The sequence below is a fragment of the Bos grunniens genome, chromosome 5 (genome assembly GCF_055505025.1).
Source record: "Bos grunniens cultivar Pamir isolate PY7600 chromosome 5, Bosgru_T2T1.0, whole genome shotgun sequence".
Lineage (NCBI taxonomy): Eukaryota > Metazoa > Chordata > Mammalia > Artiodactyla > Bovidae > Bos > Bos grunniens.
Window position 1 is genome coordinate 107,502,372 of NC_141169.1, and position 18,748 is coordinate 107,521,119.

Here is an 18,748-nt window from a genome sequence, read left to right on the forward strand (position 1 = left end):
CAAACTAATGTCTCTGCTTTTGAATATGCTATCTAGGTTGGTCATAACTTTCCTTCCAAGGAGTAAGCGTCTTTTAATTTCATGGCTGCAGTCACCATCTGCAGTGATTTTGGAGCCCAAAAGGGACTCTGCTATACACATACAATGTATCTATTCTCCCTGAAACTCCCCTCCCATCCACCTGCTACACAGTAGACTCTTGTTAGTTATCCGTTTTAAATATAGCAGTGTGTACATGACCTTCCCACTTTATCCATTTTTTAATGACTCTTGTTTTGGAGCCATAAAGATTTTCACAAGATTTTTCTCCTATGTTTTCTTCTACAAGTTTTATAGTTTTAGCTCTTTTGCTTAGCACTATGACTTATTTTGAGTTAATTTTTATGCATGATTGAGAAAAGGATCTAGGTTGTATATATCCCTTATCCCAGCTCCTATTGCTGCAAAGATGACAATATCTCCATTGAATTGTCTTGTTACTTTAGTTGACAGTCAATGGATCATAAATGTAAAGTTTTATTTCCAGACTTTTAATTCTGTTCCAGTAATCCATACACCTGTCTTAATGCCAATATCACATTGCCTGATCACTGAAGCTTCCTAATATATTTTATAATCATGCAGTGGAAATCCTCCAATATTCTTTCTTCTTTTACACAATTTTCTTAGCTACTCTAGATCTTTGTATTTTTCCATATGCAATTTTAGGATCAACTTGTCATTTCAACCAAAAAATCAAGTGAGAGAGAAATGACATCTTAACCACATTGTCTTCCAATCCGTGACTATTTCATCTTCATTTATTAAGATCTTACCTTAGATTTAATTAGCTCTTTTTCTAGAAGTTTCCTAAGGTGGAAACTTAGGTTATTGATTTTAGCTCTTTCTTCTTTTCTGATATATGCATTTAATCCTATAGTTTCCGTCTAAGCTCTTCTTTCACTGTTCGACAAATTTTGATAAGGTGTATTTCCTTTTCATTTAGTTTGAAACATCTTACAATTTCTGTAGCTCCTGCTATATGAGCTCCTCCTTGTGTTTTTCTGCTCTTTTGGTTGAAACCTCCTGTTAGGATCCTGTTATGTGGATGCGGTGGTAAAGTGCTGGGGAGGGGAAGCATCCTATATAATCTTAGGATGAAAGTCTCAACCTTTTCTTGCACCTTAGTCTCTGGGCTGTGCCCTTCAGAACTTCATCTTTTCCACCCTTTATTTATTTTTTAAATTAAATATAACTTGATTTACAAGGTTCTGTTAGTTTCAGGTGTACAGCAAACTGATTCAGCTATAATGTTTATATTGTAGCTGAAATGCCGTGAGCCAATAAGACCTCCACTCTCGGCTGAAAAATCTGAGACTGAGCTGGGCAGTGCATTCAAATGTACAGGTTTTTCCCCCCGAAGCCTGCTGGGGCTTCTGTTTCCCATCAGGCCCTTGCACCTCCACTGTGCGTGTGGGCAGGTCCATTGACCAGGGCTGTGTGGGCCGCATGGGCTGCTGCTGTCTGCGTGGTGCTTGCGGCCTCGGTCAACCCACGACATGTGGAGGGTTATCCATCTCCCTGGGGCTGGTTCACCTCCCTTAATTTCCCGTTAAATCTCCAGGTCATCACCGGTCCGTTGCTCCCCAATTTCAAGCTCTCAGAGCTGCCAGCCCTCCCTGTCCACTTGTTTATGAGATCACCATTTAAACTGACACCTCTCCAAATAGAGACCACTCTGGCTGTGACAAAACGCCGCTCGGTTTTCCCAACCTAAACAACAGAACTGCGGGGGATGGGAACAGCTCCAGGCAAGAACACGAATTCAGTCGTTTTCACGAACAAACGTGTCTCAGTTTGTGTGTTTACAACCAATTTCCAGAGGGCTGAAATGGTTGTTTCTGACAGTTCTGACCAAGCTTTATAGCTGCTTTTTGGAGAAAGCGTTTATCAAACTCTTCCTGTTCTCATGCTGAAAGTTCCTCCCTGGGTGGGAGGTTTTTACTGTGTGTTTTCCAAGAATGGTGATGTGATGTATGGGGAGGTTGGAGCTCTGGGCTGAAAGATTTCCAATCTGGACCCTGCCACTGGCCAGTCCTTGCCCTCTGCCCTGTTTCTTTAGCAGACAAGCAATGGGAGTGGACAGGGTGATGCCATTTTGAAAATGTTAAGTTTCTAATAGAATTCGAAATATTCATAAATATACACAGTTCATAAATATACACAGTGGACCTCAGAAGATTAATTGATTTCACCCTTCCCCTGATCTTGATGACATTTTTATGTCAAATTTTCTCTCCAAGGAAGGTTATGTATGTGTATATTTTCTTCTATGGAGTAGCAAGTTTCTTTGACTCTGGTAGAAAAAGAAGGTCGTTGATTGCTTTTTCTTCCTTCTCTCCCCTCCCCTTCCCTCCTCTTTTCTCTCTGCCTCCGCCTCCACCCCAACCCTGCCTTTCTTCCTTTGTCTCCCTCTCTCTCTCTCTCTCTCTCTCTCTCTCTCTCGTATGTTCTGCCATTCTACCACTGTGAGCCCTGACTTAGTCCCAGGCTGTGGACTAGGTGCTATCTATGTGAATTATCGCGTTTACCCCCGACCTAAGGCAACTTCATCGGGTCAGTCCTTCTTTAAGGACATTTGACAGATGAGGAGATGAGATCAGAGAGACTTCCCAGCTTGCTCACAGTGAGAGTTAGTTCTTTCTGCCTCTCTATCCCCTTCCCCTCCCTGGCACTGACTCCGCAAATTACTGGCTCTAAGGCAGCGGGGTGATCAAGTCTCTGAGAGATGTGGTTGGGAGTCCAGGCGGGGCAAGGATGCTCCTCCCAGTTCTGAGATGAGGGCAAGGCCGTCCTTTGAGGGCTGGATCTGGCCCTGGACTTTGGTTGGAGACAGTAGGGAGGGCCCTTTGAGCGGGAAAGCAAAGTTAGCACAACATTGTGGCTGGAGTCCCAACAAGGCGCTCTCAACGGCCTGCTGTGGGTGAGCTGCAGGAAGCAGACTCTCAGGTGCCGAGGGCTTTGAAGGCCAGGCTAAAGGTTTCCCCCATGGCTCAGTGGTAAAGAATCTGCCTGCCAAGGCAGGAGACACAGGAGATGTGGGTTTGATCCCTGGGTTGGGAAGATCCCCTGGAGGAGGAAATGGCAACCCACTCCAGTATTCTTGCCTGAAAAATCCCATGGACAGAGGAGCTGGGCTGGCTATAGTCCAAAGGGTCGAAAAGAATTAGACACGACTGAGCACACTCACTAAAGGTTTTGGATTTTATTCTGAAAACACAGAAGGGGTGTCCATGGAAGGTGTGTGCGTGTGTGTGTGTGTGTGTGCGTGTGTGTGCGGAGAAGGGGCAGTCTAGACTGTGCTTTGCCTTAGTCATCATCTGGCCATCCTTTGCAGGGAGTATTGGGTGCAGGAGAAAATAAAAGTATAAAGTCAAGGGTGTCGCCCAGAAAGAGGTGAGAAAACCTGAGCTCAGGGCATAAACCGGGAAAAGAGACTGTGGGGAGGCCAGAGTCATTACTGAGGAGGTCCACAGAACTTAGGAGGACTTGCAACCTCTTGACTCAGTAGCAAAATCCCACGACAGTTCTGATCTTTAGTCACTGTCGAGTGAGCTGTTTTACAGCCTCTGTGTTGTTTTTCTTAAAACAGTGTTAGGCGGTTGTCTCTTATTCTCTCTTTTCTAATGGGTCAAGAGATGACTATCGCTTTAAAAAATAGGTCATTCAGCTTTTATCCTCTCAAATTCCAAATTGTCAGCTGGTATCATTTTTGATGTCTAAAATCTATTCTTGGTTGAGAACACCAGCTTAGAAAAATCAAGCTTCTTTTCCCGCACCCAAACAAAACATCTTCCCAAAATGATGATGCTGCTAACAAACTTTGGATGGTGGAAGACAGAAATAATTTGGAGCCGTCTCGTAACCTCACTGGCAACAGATTTGCTTCGTACTCATTATGCTTAGAATCTGATTGATGCCACAAAACTCTAGGTTGGAAAGCCTTCTATGGAGTAGAGTTTCTTATTTCCTTATTTATTACATCAACAGCCAGGGCACTGGGGTTGGGTTTACTCTTGCCTGGAAAATCCCATGGATGGAGGAGCCTGGTGGGCTGCAGTCCATAGGGTCACTGGGAGTCGGACACGACTGAGCGACTTCACTTTCACTTTTCACTTTCATGCATTGGAGAAGGAAATGACAACCCACTCCAATGTTCTTGCCTGGAGAATCCCAGGGACGGGGGAACCTGGTGGGCTGCCATCTATGGGGTCGCACAGAGTTGGACACGACTGAAGCGACTTAGCAGCAGCATGTGCACCCGATAAGGTGAAATTAGGGGCCAAAAGGTCTGAACTTTCCTTTCTCAAACATTCTATAAGGAAAAAAATAGTAGATATAAAACATGAATTTCATCACGCCCAAAGGAGCTCATTCTGTCTGTATTTTCCTGTATTTGGGGAGCCATATATTACTCATTGTAGAGTCTTAAATTTTTTTTTAGCAGAAATAATGATACAGCTTCTACCATCCTTTAGGGAGTGGCCTTGATCATATGGTGCATTTTCCTTCTCTGCTCTCTAAACTTGGGATTCAGAAATTCCTGATAGAAGACAGTAGTATGTCAGACAAGGTGGTACCAGGCACTCTGTCTCTCAGAGGCCACTTAAAAAAATTTTTTTTAAATTTATTTTTAATTGGAGGCGAATTGCCTTACAATATTGTGTTGGCTCCTGCCATACAGCAACATGAATCAGCCATAGGTATATATGTATGTCCCTTCCCTCTGGAACCTCCCTCCCACCCCCCACCCCATGCCACCCGCTCTGGGTTGTCACAGAGCACTATGTTGAGCTCCCTGCATCACACCGCAAATTCCCACTGGCTCTCTGTTTTACATACGGTAGTGTGTATGCTTCCGTGCTGCTTTCTCAGTGTGTCCCACTCTCCCCTCCCCCGACAAGACTGTTCTCTATGCCCGCTGCCCTGCGAATATGTCCGTCAGTACCATCTTTCTGGATTCCATTTATCCGTGTTAATAGACTATATCTAAGTTGCGGTTCATGTACACAATGGAGAGACAGCATTTATTCATCCATTTGGCTATACCTGGTCTAGGTTTAGGCATGCAGGCTCTTCAGTGAACCATGTGGGCTCTCTAGTCGCAGTATGCGGGATCTAGTAATACTTCCCTGACCAGGGATCGAACCCAGGCCCCCTGCCTTGAGAGTGTAGTGTCTCAGCCATTGGGCCACCAGGGAAGTCCCTCAGAGGCTACTTTCAAGACTTGGGGACCGGACACAGTCCTGCAGCGGAGCCCAGGAGGAATCCCGTCCCCACGTCTTTGGTCAAGTCATCCTGGACCATAGTTACATCATCTACGATCATGGGGTTGGTACTGCTTTTAGTTCTCTTCCAGTTCTTTAACCATGACACCGTCTGAGTGATGAAGTCCATTCTTGCTGCTGGAGAGAGTAAAAAGTCATGGCTCACAAGGAAGTGAAATCTTACTTGTCCTGCTCTAAAGGACTCTAGGTTTGTAAGTTCTCTAGAGGAAGCATGTGGCTTTCAGAGGCATCCCCAAGGAGGCTTTATTTCCCTCCCTTCTTTTCTTTTTCAAGCCCAGAAGTGAGCCTGCAACCTGAATTGGGCCCTGCGATCTTAGAGAAAATGTCTCTTTTCCCCCCAAGTCCAGCTGATCCAGGAGGAGAAAGATGGACAGTGTGGAAACCCAGGGCCACCGCTTCTGGAGTCTGCTTCGTGGGCAGCATGCCCAGCGCTCTCAAGCTCTGACCCTCTTGTTTGGTTTCACCTTTGCTGGCGAGGCTCTGGAAGGCAGGACAGATGATAGCCTTCTGTGGAGCCCGAGAGTCAATATTGAAAGGTCTGTTTATTTTGTTGGCCTCCACCTGTTGGAAACTCTGTAATCATAGCCGCTCATAATAAGGAAGAAAGGCCAGCAGGAAATTCCTGTACTGGAACAGGGAATGTCTCCACACTGTTCCCCTGGGTGCCACGCCCGAGGAGCTGGCCTCTCATTACAGTTGAGAGCAGCTCATGGGCAAGAGAACACAAAGATGCCAGGAGAAGGCTGTGAGGATTAGAGGGGGGTGCTCAGGAAGAGGGGAACACCCCTCCCTGGAAATGTGCCCTGCAAGCCCACTGACTGCTCTCCCCATCCACAGTACTCGGGCCTAAGTGCCCCTACCCGAGCAGGGTCTCCCCACCTCTCCAGGCTTTCCCTGCTTTCCTGCATCACCAAGAAAGCAGGGCTGGTGTCCCAGGAGCCCTGCCCACCTTCCTCCCACACCTTGCTCCCTCTGATGCCCCCGATCTCTCTGGCCTCAGTTTTCTCTTCTGTAAGATGGGGATGGGTAGATTTCACATCATGTGATCTGCAAGAGCCCTTCCAATCCTCAGATGCTGATGATAAGGGGCTGGGAGGAGGGCAGGCCACCCGTGCAGCCGGCTCTGCTCTCTGAACCACCAGCCCTCAATCTGTGTGCTGGAGTGGCACCGAGACTCAGAGATGGACACAACCGTCTTTGACCTTGGGGCTGATGCAAGCAGGCATGCCACGTAATAGGGATGCAGAAGCCCAGTGACGGGGTGGGGACATCAGAAGGAGGGCGAGGGAGGCCTGACCGCCCTCTGAACCTCTGGTGGCCAGGGCTTTGGGGCAACCCTGCTGCTTGGGTGTGAGGTAGGGTGGGGGAGTCAGTGGTATCCAGGTTTCATGGAGAAGCAATACATGCGTGGGTGTTCAGTTGCTCAGTCGTGTCCAACTCTTTGTGACCCTGTGGACCGTAGCCCGCCAGGCTCCTCTGTCCGTGAGATTTCCCAGGCAAAACTAGGTTGCCATTTTCTCCTCCGGGGGATCTTCCTGACCCAGGGATCGAACTCCCGTCTCCTGCATTGGCAGGTGGGTTCTTTACCAATGAGCCACCTGCAAAGCCCCAAAGCAAGTACAGCACATAGCAATTTATGACAGCATCTCAGTAAGTGTTTACTTCTGTCCCTCCTGGAACAGGGCTGAGTGTGGAGGGGAGGAGAGCAGAAATGGGGGGAGATAGAGGATGCTAATCCACAAACCAGCAAGGGAACCAGGAAGGGGTTCACCAGGAAGGGGCTGGGAGTTCTGCTGGGGCCAGTGTCTGGGCATGGATTCCCTGGGAAGGGAGCATTTCGGTGGGGCCAGGATGGCTGAGTAGGATTTTGCAAGCAGAGAGGGATGGGAACGTGGACTCCAAGCAAAGCAAGAGTGTCAGCAGCTGGCAGGTGGCAGCAGCCAGTGTGCAGAGCGGGGCTGCGTGTGGGTGTTTTTGGAGAGGCTGTGAGGCTGGAAAGTTAGCTCGTGTGCACGGACGGTCTCGTGTACAGGGTCAGGGTCATCCTTCAACCCCACTGCCTCGGGAGGCCTTTGAAGCTTTATTAATATTTAAGGCTTTATTAATTGGATGCTTTCTATTACACAAGCACTCATGCCCACAGTAGAGTATACAGAAGAGGTAGAGAAGTATTACTATAAAGGACAAAGCCCCCAGAGATACCAGCTGGGGGTGGGCCTGGATGGTGCAGGTTTTCAGGGAGACATGCAGGAGATGCAGGTTTGATCCCTGGGTGGGGAAGATCCCGTGGGGGACGCCATGGCAACCCACTCCAATATTCTTGCCTGAAGAGTTCTATGGACAGAGGAGCCTGGCGGGCTGTCCATGGGGTCTCAAAAGAGTGGGACATGACTGAGCACACACACACACACCCCCCCCTAGTCTGCATCTTCTTCCAGTCTGAGGGCAAGGCCCAGGACGGATGTACACCTCTACAGAAAGTCCTGGAAACATCCTGGAATGGGACAGCAGGCCTCCAGGACTCCGGAACAGAGGGGCCCAGGAAGCCCAACCAGTCAGGCAGGCCACTTCAGCCCCGCCCTCACCACCCAGGCTCCCCCTCAGGGCAGTCAGAGGTTGCTGCCAGCTGGCCCCACACGCGCAGGCAGATCCTGGAGGGCTCCTAGAGGGCAGTGGCTCCTGGCACCACTCCCACCTCTGCCGCTGGGGGACAGTCCAGCTGCTGGGGCCAGGGGGGTCAGGCAGAGCCTGAAAGCTGTGGGCCTGCGGTGGTGTCGCTTGGGGACCGAGAAGGAGGTAGCTGCAGGTGCAAGGTAGGTCTGGAGCGGGGAGGGAGGGGGCAGAGAGGGGGGAAGGGAAGGGGAGGAGGGCAAGGGGAGGGGAGAGGGAGGTGTGGAGCAGGTGGGTGCTCCAGGCCCCTCTGCCTGGCCGTCTGCTGGGTGGTGGTGCTTCCTGCTGGGTGCCCCGCCGAGAGGGGCAGGGAATGTGTGCAGCACATGGAGTTCCGAGGGAGGCATGTGCCCAGGAAGCAGCTGGGCTCCCCAGCCCCGTCCCCAGGCCTGATCCTGGCCCCTCTGATACTCTGAACCCCGTGGGGACTGGAGGAGGGCCAGAAGCCCCGGGGCTGAGATCAGAAGGGACCTCAAGGGCCCTGTCGTCATACCCAGCCTCTTCGTTTCAAGGATGAGGAGACCGAGGTTCAGAGCCGTGAGCTGCCTTGTCCAGGACGGCAGGTCTAGAAGCCCTAAGTCCTCTCCTGGGGCTCAGGGCTGCCGGGAGCCCATGCCGTGGGGCCAGGATGCAGCAGGCTATTGTTCTGAGTAGAAGCAAAGCCCTGGGAGGGACGGAGTCAGAAAGACAAAGAGACAGAAGAGAACCTCTCAGAGCAGAGGACGGTCAGGAAATGGGGCGTCACTTCCTCCCTGGCCGCGCTTGAGCTGTGGTCTGGCTGCGTGACTCAGCCAGACTTGGCTGCCTCTGGCCTGGGTGTGTGTGCCTGTGTGTGTGCACATGTATGTGTCTGTGTGGGCATGTGTATGCCATGCGTATGAGCATGTGTATACATAGGTACATGTGTGTGTGTGCATATATACACTCCATGCTACATGTTTGCTAAGTCGCTTCAGTCATGTCAGACTCTTTGCGACCCCATGGACTGTAGCCCGCCAGGCTCCTCTGTTCATGGGGTTCTTCAGGCAAGAATACTGGAGTGGGTTGCCGTGCCCTCCTCCAGGGGATCTTCCCCACCCAGGGATCGAACCAGTGTCTTTGTCTCCTGCATTGGAAGGTGGGTTTTTTCCCACTAACTCCACCTGGGAAGCCCACTCCAGCAGGTGCAAAAACCCTCTGGCTTAGGTGTGTGTGGATGTGTGTGGACGTGTGTGTACGTGTGTGTGTGCGTACATACACTCCAGCAGGTGGGAAAGCCCTCTGTTCCATATGTCTGTCCCTGGTCAACACAGTGACCTTGTTGAGAGCCAATCCTGGAAGAACCCTGGATGAATTAGTGGCTCCAGAGGGCAGGAAGGGCCTAGGGGTGGGAGTCCCCGGGGAGATCAGAGCCCAGGAGAAGAGCCTAACTCATGAGGTAGTGAGTTCCCTGCCTCTGGAAGAAACCAGCAGGTATCCACGAATCTTTTCATCAAGGTGTGGGCTGAGGGACATAAAACTGGGGCAGTGTATTCTGTACAGAACTGAAATTTTAGTTGGAGGGTCCAGAGTTTGTGCCCCGCTCTGGGTGGCATTAGCATGCAGGGTCAGGTGGTGTCTGCCCATCAGAACTGCTCTGCCCATAGGTTTGAGGGATAAAGGAGGACTGTGTCTGCCCTCTGAGGTCCCCTTGCTGCTTGGTACTGACTGGAAAGGGTGATGAATGCCCAAGTCTTGGGAAGTTGGCAGGAGGGGTCACCTCTGTAAGGAGTGGATTGGGTGGCCCCCTGGAGGTGGCACTTCACTGCGCCTTGAGGAGGAAGCTGGGTCAGTGCATTTGAGGGGAGGGACATCACGGTAGAGTTAGGGAGAGGGATGTGTCTGGGGACCGCCAGGGAAAGCGCAGTGGGCGATGTGGTCAGGAGTGGACCCACCAACAGCTTCAGCAGACGTGATGTTTTAGGCCTTGTCTCCCTTCCCTGCTGTTCTCAAAGCCGGATTTATTTATTTATTTTTTGGGGGGATTTGCTAGACGGTGCTTAGGTTTATTTATTTATTTTATTGGAGTATCATTGCTTTGGGAGCTTCCCAGGTGGCTCAAGTGGTAAAGAATCCACCTGCCAATGCAGGAGATGCAGGAGATGCGGGTTCAACACCTGGGTTGGGAAGATCCCCTGGAGAAGGAAATGGCAACCCACTCCAGTATTCTTGTCTGGCCCATGGACAGCCCTGACGGTCTACAGTCCATGAGGTTGCAATGAGTTGGACACAGCTTAGCGATATAATTGCTTTACAATATCATGTTAGTTTCTGCTGTACAATGAAGTGAACCAGCTTATTTATGTAAACGTTTGGTTTAATGATCTTTGACACATGTACACACTCATAATTGCCAGCACAATCAAAACACAGAACATTAAAAACCCTTGAAGTATAGTTGATTTAAAGTATTAGTTTCAAGTGTCCACTAAGTGATTCAAATTTTTATGGAGTATACTCCACGTAAAGTTATTGTAAGATATTGGCTATATTCCCTGTGCTGTGCAATATATCCTTGTAGCATATTTATTTTACACCTTGTAGTTTGCCCTCTGAGTCCCCTGCCCCTATCTTGCCCCTCCCCTTCAAAGGTTGACTTCGCGTGATTTCACCTGTGGTTGCGTCGCGTGATGGGGTGGGAGACCTGTAGGTTCTGTCCTCAGGGGCCTCTGCACCTGCTTCAGGCTGATCTCCCTTCTGCCTCTTTCTTGGATTGTAACTGCTTTGTCCATTCAGACAAGGTCATTGGGCTGGATGCACTGGGTCAGACGCAGGAAGACCCTCTTGTAGGCCAGTGTCGGGGGTAGGTTCCAAAACCTACTCTGTCTGGGGGCACAGAATGACCTTCAGGGGTTTCTCTCAGCTTGAGGGATATGTTTTTTCTTTTGTGACACTTTCTTCAGGAGAAGTTGCCTTCCCTTCGACGGTTTGTTTTGGCTCCCAGCCCTGGTTTCTCAGAAATGCCAGCGGTTCTTTCTCCCCCGCCCGTTTGTTGACACATCCTGGTCAGGCTGGCAAGGCCGATGCGGGGGTGTGGCAGTCACGGGGTGGTGAGGGTTCTGGAGTCAGACCCTCCAGCATGGAGGCTGCAGGGAGGCAGGAGCAGATGGGTGTCCCACGGGGCTCAGATTCCAAGGGCCTCTGAACCCACGGAGCCTGTGCTGAAGGCCCCTTGTTCGCATTATAGAGCAGCCTTGTGGCTGGTTGGCGTTGCCCGATTGTCTGTTCCCGGGGCCCCTGGGTCTGGGCAGCTCCGTGTCCTGCTGGGCCAAGGGGACAGGTAAGGTGGGCGAGACTTAGTGAACACACTGTGGGTGTGCTGAGCCCTACCGGACCCAGGGTCCAGCGCAGTGGACACCCGCCTTCTAGATCCAGGTTCCAGTGTGGTGGACACCACCTTCTGGACCTGCACGTGTATCTTTGGCCAGACAGCCTCCTAAACTCCCTTTCCAACTCACAGCAGCACCAGTGGAGGTTGGGGGCTGGCTCCAATGGCTCAATTACCAGTGCAGACAGGAGGAAAATCTCCTATTACCTGGGCAATTGGCTGGTTTCCTCTTTGTTTACTTAAGAGGCTATTCTGTGTTGAGCTCCGGGATCTGATGGATGGATGGAGCTTTGCCACATGGAAGCTGCAGAAACATACACCCTTGCCTGCTGGCTTGGAAGGTTGCATGGGTGCTGAGGGAAGGGTGGGGAGGTAGACCAGCTTCCTGCAGCCCCACCCTGATCCAATGCAGAATGTCAGGAACCCCTTCCCACTGCACCTTGAGGCTGGATGCACAGAAATGCATCAGTCTCGGCTCCACATTTGGTCCTGTCCCTGGTGGCTCAGACAGTAGTGTCTCCCTGCAATACAGGAGACCCAGGTTTGATCCCTGGGTTGGGAAGATCCCCTGGAGAAGGAAATGGCAACCCACTCCAGTATTCTTGCCTAGGAAATCCCATGGATAGAGGAGCCTGGCAGGCATGGGGTTGCAAAGAGTCGGAGACAACTGAGCAACTAACACACACATTACAGATGTGTGTGTTACAGATGAGAAACTCAAGGCTCCAAGAGCTGGAGTAACTTGCCTGAGATCACACAGCTCCTAAAAAGCTGAGCTGGGGTTTGAACCCACTCAGGCTGGCCCCGGGGCCACTGGCTCAACCCCTCCCTGCCCCTAGAGATGCTGAGTGCCAAAAACAGTTCTGACTGTAACCCGTCATGTGTCCTGGGAATTCAGCCTCTAAGCTTGAGCTCCTTCCCTCTTCAGTGAGATAGGAATGATGGCCAGCTCGTCCATCCCGGGTGAGTTCAGGGTGTGAAAGGCTCTATGGCCACGGCTCACGTCCCCTGCTGGTCATGGTGGCTTTGCCCACTGAGTGTGTTCTTGAGTCCTGCTGTCTAGAGGGTCCCTGCCAGGGTGCCAGTGTTGGGCCGAAATTCCTCAAAGGGAAGGGATAGAACCACTCACTTAATTGACATCTATACTTATTGAGCCCTGGCTGTGCCAACTCATGCGAAGAGTTGACTCATTGGAAAAGACTGATGCTGGGAGGGACTGGGGGCAAGAGGAGAAGGGGACGACAGAGGATGAGATGGCTGGATGGCATCACTGACTCGATGGACGTGAGTCTGGGTGAACTCCGGGAGTTGGTGATGGACAGGGAGGCCTGGCGTGCTGCGATTCATGGGGTCGCAAAGAGTCGGATACAACTGAGTGACTGATCTGATCTGATCTGTGCCAGCTAAGGGTCCCCATGCATGCATGCTAAGTCGCTTCAATTATGTCCAACTCTTTGCAACCCTGTGGACCATAGAACTCCAGGTTCCTGTGTCCAAGAGATTCTCCAGGCAGGACCACTGGAGTGGGTTACATGCCCTCCTCCAGGGGATCTTCCCAATCCAGGGATTGAACCCTCAAACCTTATGTCTCCTGCATTGGCAGATGGGTTCTTTACTGCTAGTGTGACTTGGAAGCCCAAAGGTCCCCAGGGATCTGGTTTAAGAAGAGAGACCACAGCCAGCCAGCATCCCGGTCCCTGGGAATGATGATCTTCAGTGATGAGCAATGCTATGAGCACCTGCAGGGGAGCAGAGGAAGTGGGATGGAATTGAGCCTGGAGGAGGGCTAGACTTGGGCAGAGAGGACAGTGGGCAGTGTAGAAGGGGAGGGGATCTGTGATCGGACCGAGCATAGTGGACAGAGGCATGCTGCTGGGTGGGATCCCTTAGGGTGAGGTCTGCTTCACCAACTCACCCTGTCCATTTTCCAGCAGAGCTTTCTACTGAGGAGCTGCCCCTGGGGCTGCTATTGACTGACAGCCCAGAAATAGGCAGCTGGGTAACCCCCTTGGGCCCCAGCCTGTCAGGCCCAGGCTGGGGGCTTTTGCAGTCATAGGTCCCTGGGGGTATGGAGACAGACCTTTGGTGGCACCAGCCTGCCACGCCCTCTGGGGAACATGAGTGAGGTCATGGCCAAGGGTGTTCCAGATACTGGCCAGAGAGACTTCTCCAGCCGGGGTTTGTTTCTCTCTGGGGAGGGAAGGAAGTGGTGGTTTGCTGAAGGTCCTTTTTCTATGACCTGAGCAGGATGGAAAGTTCGAGGCTTTCTTCCTGAAGGCAAGGGTTTTCTGAACGAGAGAGAAACACCACCGTCCCCAGATGAGGACACAGGGTGAAGAAGAGGGGGTTCTTGGATGTTTCCTTCTGTTTCATCTCGATCATGTCAGAAATGACTGGGGAGGAACCATCAAGAGAGACACTGCTCTGCACACGAACCTTGTGATCTTGCTCTGCTGCTGTGGCCTCTGGTGGCCTTGGGTTTTCAAGCGTTCGGGAGCTTGGGTTCCGTGGGCATTCTGAGGAAAGTCAGCTCCACTCCATGGAGGTCTAGACTTGCCAGGCCTTGGGTGCGGGGGTCTGGCGCCCCCGCAACATCCCACAGAACGAGGGGACCCTGATCTCTGTGCTGCTTTCGGTTTAGTGTCTTCAGTGGGCTGACTGTTGGGTTTTAGGGTATTGTCTTGTTTTTTAATTTTTTTGGTAACTCGGTCTTTTTTCATCGGAGTAAAATATACTTGACATAAAGTTTACACTTTTAACCCTTCCTAAGGGTACAGCTCAGTAGCATCAGACATTCACAGTGCTACGTAACCACCCCCACCAACACCATCCCAGGAATGTCTTCATCTGCCCAGCTGCTCGGGTTTGATCTTGACCTTGACTCCAGGGAGGCCCCAGTCTCACTGTGTCTCAGCCTCCCTCCACACAGCCCCCTTGCCATCCGATGCCCTCTGCACTTGGGCAGTCTTTATGCTGCTGATTCCTGTCACTTTCTGGTTCTTTAATTCTCTGCTTCAGCCAATGGGCTCCTGTGAGACCGCCCTCCTTGGGGCTGGGTTCTGCGTTAAGCACTTCCCTGGTGGCTCAGATGGTAAAGTGTCTGCCTACAATGCGGGAGACCTGGGTTTGATCCCTGGGTTGGGAAGATCCTCTGGAGAAGGAAATGGCAACCCACTCCAGTACTCTTGCCTGGAAAATCCCATGGATGGAGGAGCGTGGTAGGGTCACAAGAGTCGGACACGACTGAGTGACTTCATTTTCTTTTCTTTCACTGTCTACTATGTTTCTCCCAGCCCTCCTGTAGGGGATTATTATCATTATCACCCTTTTCAAAGACGAGGAAGCAGTGTCAGAGTTGACACACCCAAAGGCACAGGATTTCAGAGCCAGGTTTTGATTCTGGACTCTGATCTTCCTCCACCATCGTCGTGTAGAACCAAGCACAGCCAACCCCAACTCCCACATCAGCATCTGCTTTAGAGGGCTTTTAGAACCTGCACGGGTTTGGGTCTGTAATAGATGAACTATCTTCCATTGGGATTCTCAACTGGAGCCTTTAGCCAAATAGGACTGGTTTGAAAATAGCTTAATTATGGACCATGCGGGCTACCCTGGTAGCTCAGTCGGTAAAGAATATATATATATACACACCGCATCTTTTTTTTATCTACTCACTGTCAGTGGGCATTTAGGCTGCCTCGAGTCTTGGCCATTGTGAATAGTGCTATCCACATAGGGGTGTGTGTATCTTTTTGGATCATGGTTTTCTGTGGATACGCGCCCTGGTCTCTGGCGTGTTTCTTGTTGCTTGTCGTTACCCTCTCCATGAGCTACACTAGTCCCTGCTGTGTTGCCCTATTCTTAGATTTTGGAGGTGCATTTTTGCTTGGGGCTCAGGGTTCTGGCTTCGGTAGATGTGATATAACTCTGAGGATGATGACAGCTGGAAAAACAGCAAGGAATAGACTCCCACAGGAAGTCTGCAAATAAGACAAGGTATTAAATGCCTGCAGTGTGTCAGGCACTTTTTCTAGGACTTAGCATCCCCATTTTACAGATGAGGAAACTGAGGCTCCTAGAGGTTAAATAGGTCATCTGAGTTCATACATCTAGTTCTGGTACAGACACCTCCCCAAGGGACACTTCACCACACTGATGCTCCTTCCACCCAACACGGGCTCCCTGCAAAGAGCTGCCCTGGTAGGTGGGGGGCCCTGCTGGATTCCAGAGATTAGTTAACAGACTTGTAGAATGGGTGCAGGATCCCCTGACTCCCCACTAGGTGAGTTGCCCCAGGCGCAGGCCGGCTGGAAATACAGGCGTGGGGAGGGCCAGTTAAAACATCTGCTATGGAACTCCTTTATAAGGAATGCAATTTTAATACATTGAACCGCAGCTCGAGTCAAAAACAAAGACCCAGAAAGGAACTGCTAAGGAAGATGAATGTTAATGAAAAAAAAAAATGACTCGGCCTCCATTATGTAATCATACATTGCAAACTAAAAATATTTTTTTTAACGCACAAGCCCCATTTACTGGGATTAGAAATAGAATAAAAAGCTCTAATTTGTACTGAATAGCAATCAGGTTATTCCACACACCACATCTGAATTTCCTAACATGGTAGGGACTAAATCAATGTGGTTTTATGGAATGCTAATGCCCAACCCTCAAAAAACCTCCAAAACACAAAAGCAAAATGCTTGAGCACCTACTGTGTGCAGTGCTTTGTACTGGGAGAGAGAACAAAGCCCATAGGACTTCTTCCGTCAGCATAAGTGACCCTGTCAAGGGAGTAGGACAGACTCTATGTTCTCTAGAAGGAAAGGGCCTTTGCAGAAAGCTTAAGTAGGTAGGCGAGAACAGAGCTGGGCTTGAAAGGATGGCAGAATTCAGCAGGTGGGGATGGCAGGGTTCTGGAAGGATGTTCCGTGAGGGTCATTCAGTCCATCTTAGTAGGCAGTGTCTGAGGACCAGACTGCATAGAAATTGAACCAAGGAGGTCCTGGCTGGACTATAAGATGTGCCTTGACCCTCCCCGTATTTCTATGGGTGACCTCTTCCACCGGCTGGCCTCTGCTGACTCGGCTCACCATCTAAAGCTGTGAGGAGCCAGGAGGCTCTTCTAGATCCTCTGAACTCTCATCTTTCCTGTAGATACAGGTGTCATAGGGAGTCAAGCACAGCTCGCCCTGCTTGGACACACGAGTGTCTGCTCTGGGGGTTTCTAGAACATGTGTGGGTGTAGGTGTGCGTCACATGGCCAGGCTCCGTTAGGAAGGAGGCAGTGTTTAGAACCCCGAAGAAGGTGCTGTGGGGCTGCAGGGGAAAGCAGGCAGACTCACTCTCAGAGACTTAGACTTTTCATACCACGTTATCCACCAGGAAAGCCAGACAAAACAGACGTCAGAAAGGAGAAGCCAGGTGGCTGCCCTGGTGGCTCAGATGGTAAAGAATCTGCCAGTAATTTGGGAGACCTTCGTTCGATCCTTGGGTTGGGAAGATCCCCTGGAGAAGGAGATGGCAACCGACTCTAGTATTCTTGCCTGGAGAATTCCATGGACAGAGGAGCCTGGTGTGCTGCAGTGCATAGGATCACAAAGAGTCAGACATGACTTTGTGAATGAACAACAATAAGCTTATATTTTTTACAGTCCAGTGGTTTCCATCCATTCATCAGATTGGGCTCAATTAACATTTGCTTCCCAGGTCAGCACAACAGCTCCATGTGACGTGGGCACAGGCCTCGGTTGCTGTTCAGTCACTAAGTCGTGTCTGACTCTGCGACCCCATGGATGGCAGAACCCCAGGCTTCCCTGTCCTTCCCCGTCTCCCAGAGTTTGCTCAAATTCATGTTCATTGAGTTGGTGATGCTCTCTAACCGTCTCATCCTCTTCCGCCCCTTCTCTTTTTATCTTCAATCTTTCCCAAACTCAGGGCTTTTTGTCAACAAGGTGGCTGCACAGTCTAGTTAGGGCCCTGAGGCTTGGCCAATGTCCTATATTCCAGAACTTTCCAGCCACCATAGCAAGACCCTCGGGTGGCAGTGGGAAGGGTCGGGGCTGCCTGGGACCTCAGTGATCCTGGACTCTGCTTCCATCCAGAGCGAGCTGGAGACACCCCCAAATCTACTGGGACTCTGAGGCTTGATCATCTTTAAGAAACAGTCCTCAGTCTGTCCTGCTGTTCAGAGCTCCCACCCTCCCTTTGCCAATATTTGTCCAGGGCTGTGGAGATCAGGTGTAACCGTGGATAAGAAGGAATGGAAGATGGTGGGAGTCAGGGAGTATGGATGTATGTGGTCAGACTCCCGTGGACTTAACTTGTGTCGATTCCATCATCTCTCATTCCCTGAGTGTCTCCCATGTACGAAGCCCTGGGCTGCGAGACGGGGCTATTGTTATCACCCTTCATTTAGAAGCAAGGAGCTGAGAAGCTCTGGGTCCCATAGCCGGTTGAGGTAGAATCAATTCAAATTCAGCACTCACACAGCAAAGCCCGGCTCTTAGGAGTGTCAGCCGCAGGACCCTGGTGATGGTCCCTCATGTGGACGGAGCTCTTTGTCATGCACACAGTAGTCCATGCTCTGCTTTTAGGTCTTTACAGCAGCAAGGTGACCATCATGCTGGCTGTTATACAGCTGACTTTGCATAGTAAATGAAATTATGACTGTGGAGACACTCGGGAAATTGTAACATCCTCTACAAATACGGTATAATTGTTGACTCTGACTTACAGGTGAGAGGAAGATGAAATCAGAGAGGTGAAGGGGTTTGCCTGGGGACACGTAGGGGACAAAGGGCAGAGTGAGGATGCTAGCCCAGGCCCTAGAACCTGGTGCTATTTGCCTCCTTTAGCCATCAGGGGGAGACTGCTTTGGGGTTTATCTCTCCCTTCTCCATCACCACCAGTTTGGTGGTGGAAACCCCACCAAATCGGTGCCAGATGAAAATTAGGCAGAGATTCCAAGGAAGACTAAGCTAGCTTTTCTTAGCTTGGCTTCCTTGTCCTAAAGGGAATGGGGGTGAGGTTGAGGATGGAACTGGGGACTGTGGCTGCCAGCGTTGGGGGTTAGGATGCAGAAGTGGCACAGAGGGGTCCTTTGTGTGCTGCTGCTTTCTAGGTGGCGGAAGAGCCCTGGAGAGGGCTGGGCAGGACTGGTCGTTTTGCCCCTCAGATGGACCAGCAGGCGTTTTATGATCTCAAAAAACTGTTGTTGTTCAGTCACTAGGTCGTGTCTTGACTCTCTTCAACTCCATGGACTGCAGCACGCCAGGCTTCCCTATCCTTCGCTGTCTCCCAGAGTTTGCTCAGATTCATGTCCATTGAGTCAGTGATTCTATCCAATCATCTCCTTTCCTCCTGTCTGACATACACCTTTAAAAACTGTCCTTTATTAAGGGTC

At 50.6% G+C, this 18,748-nt stretch overlaps 1 protein-coding gene and 1 long non-coding RNA gene across 3 annotated transcripts in view; one reads left to right on the top strand and one right to left on the bottom strand.

Annotated features, from left to right (window-relative positions):
- Nucleotides 1-18,748, top strand: part of CRACR2A (calcium release activated channel regulator 2A) — a 156,575-nt gene that overhangs the window by 29,303 nt on the left and 108,524 nt on the right. Inside the window, exon 1 of one of the 2 annotated variants that reach the window (XM_086404261.1) lies at nucleotides 7,930-8,140. The exons of the other annotated variant lie outside the window; for it this stretch is intronic. The gene's annotated coding sequence lies outside the window, so the exon portion shown is untranslated. Of the gene's footprint in view, nucleotides 1-7,929; nucleotides 8,141-18,748 lie in introns of those variants that run through there. 2 annotated transcript variants of the gene reach the window in all.
- Nucleotides 5,066-8,692, bottom strand: LOC147372951 (uncharacterized). Its single transcript, XR_015164922.1, has 2 exons — nucleotides 8,491-8,692; nucleotides 5,066-5,444 (listed from the first exon to the last, which is right to left on the bottom strand). It is a non-coding gene; the product is annotated as an uncharacterized LOC147372951 (long non-coding RNA).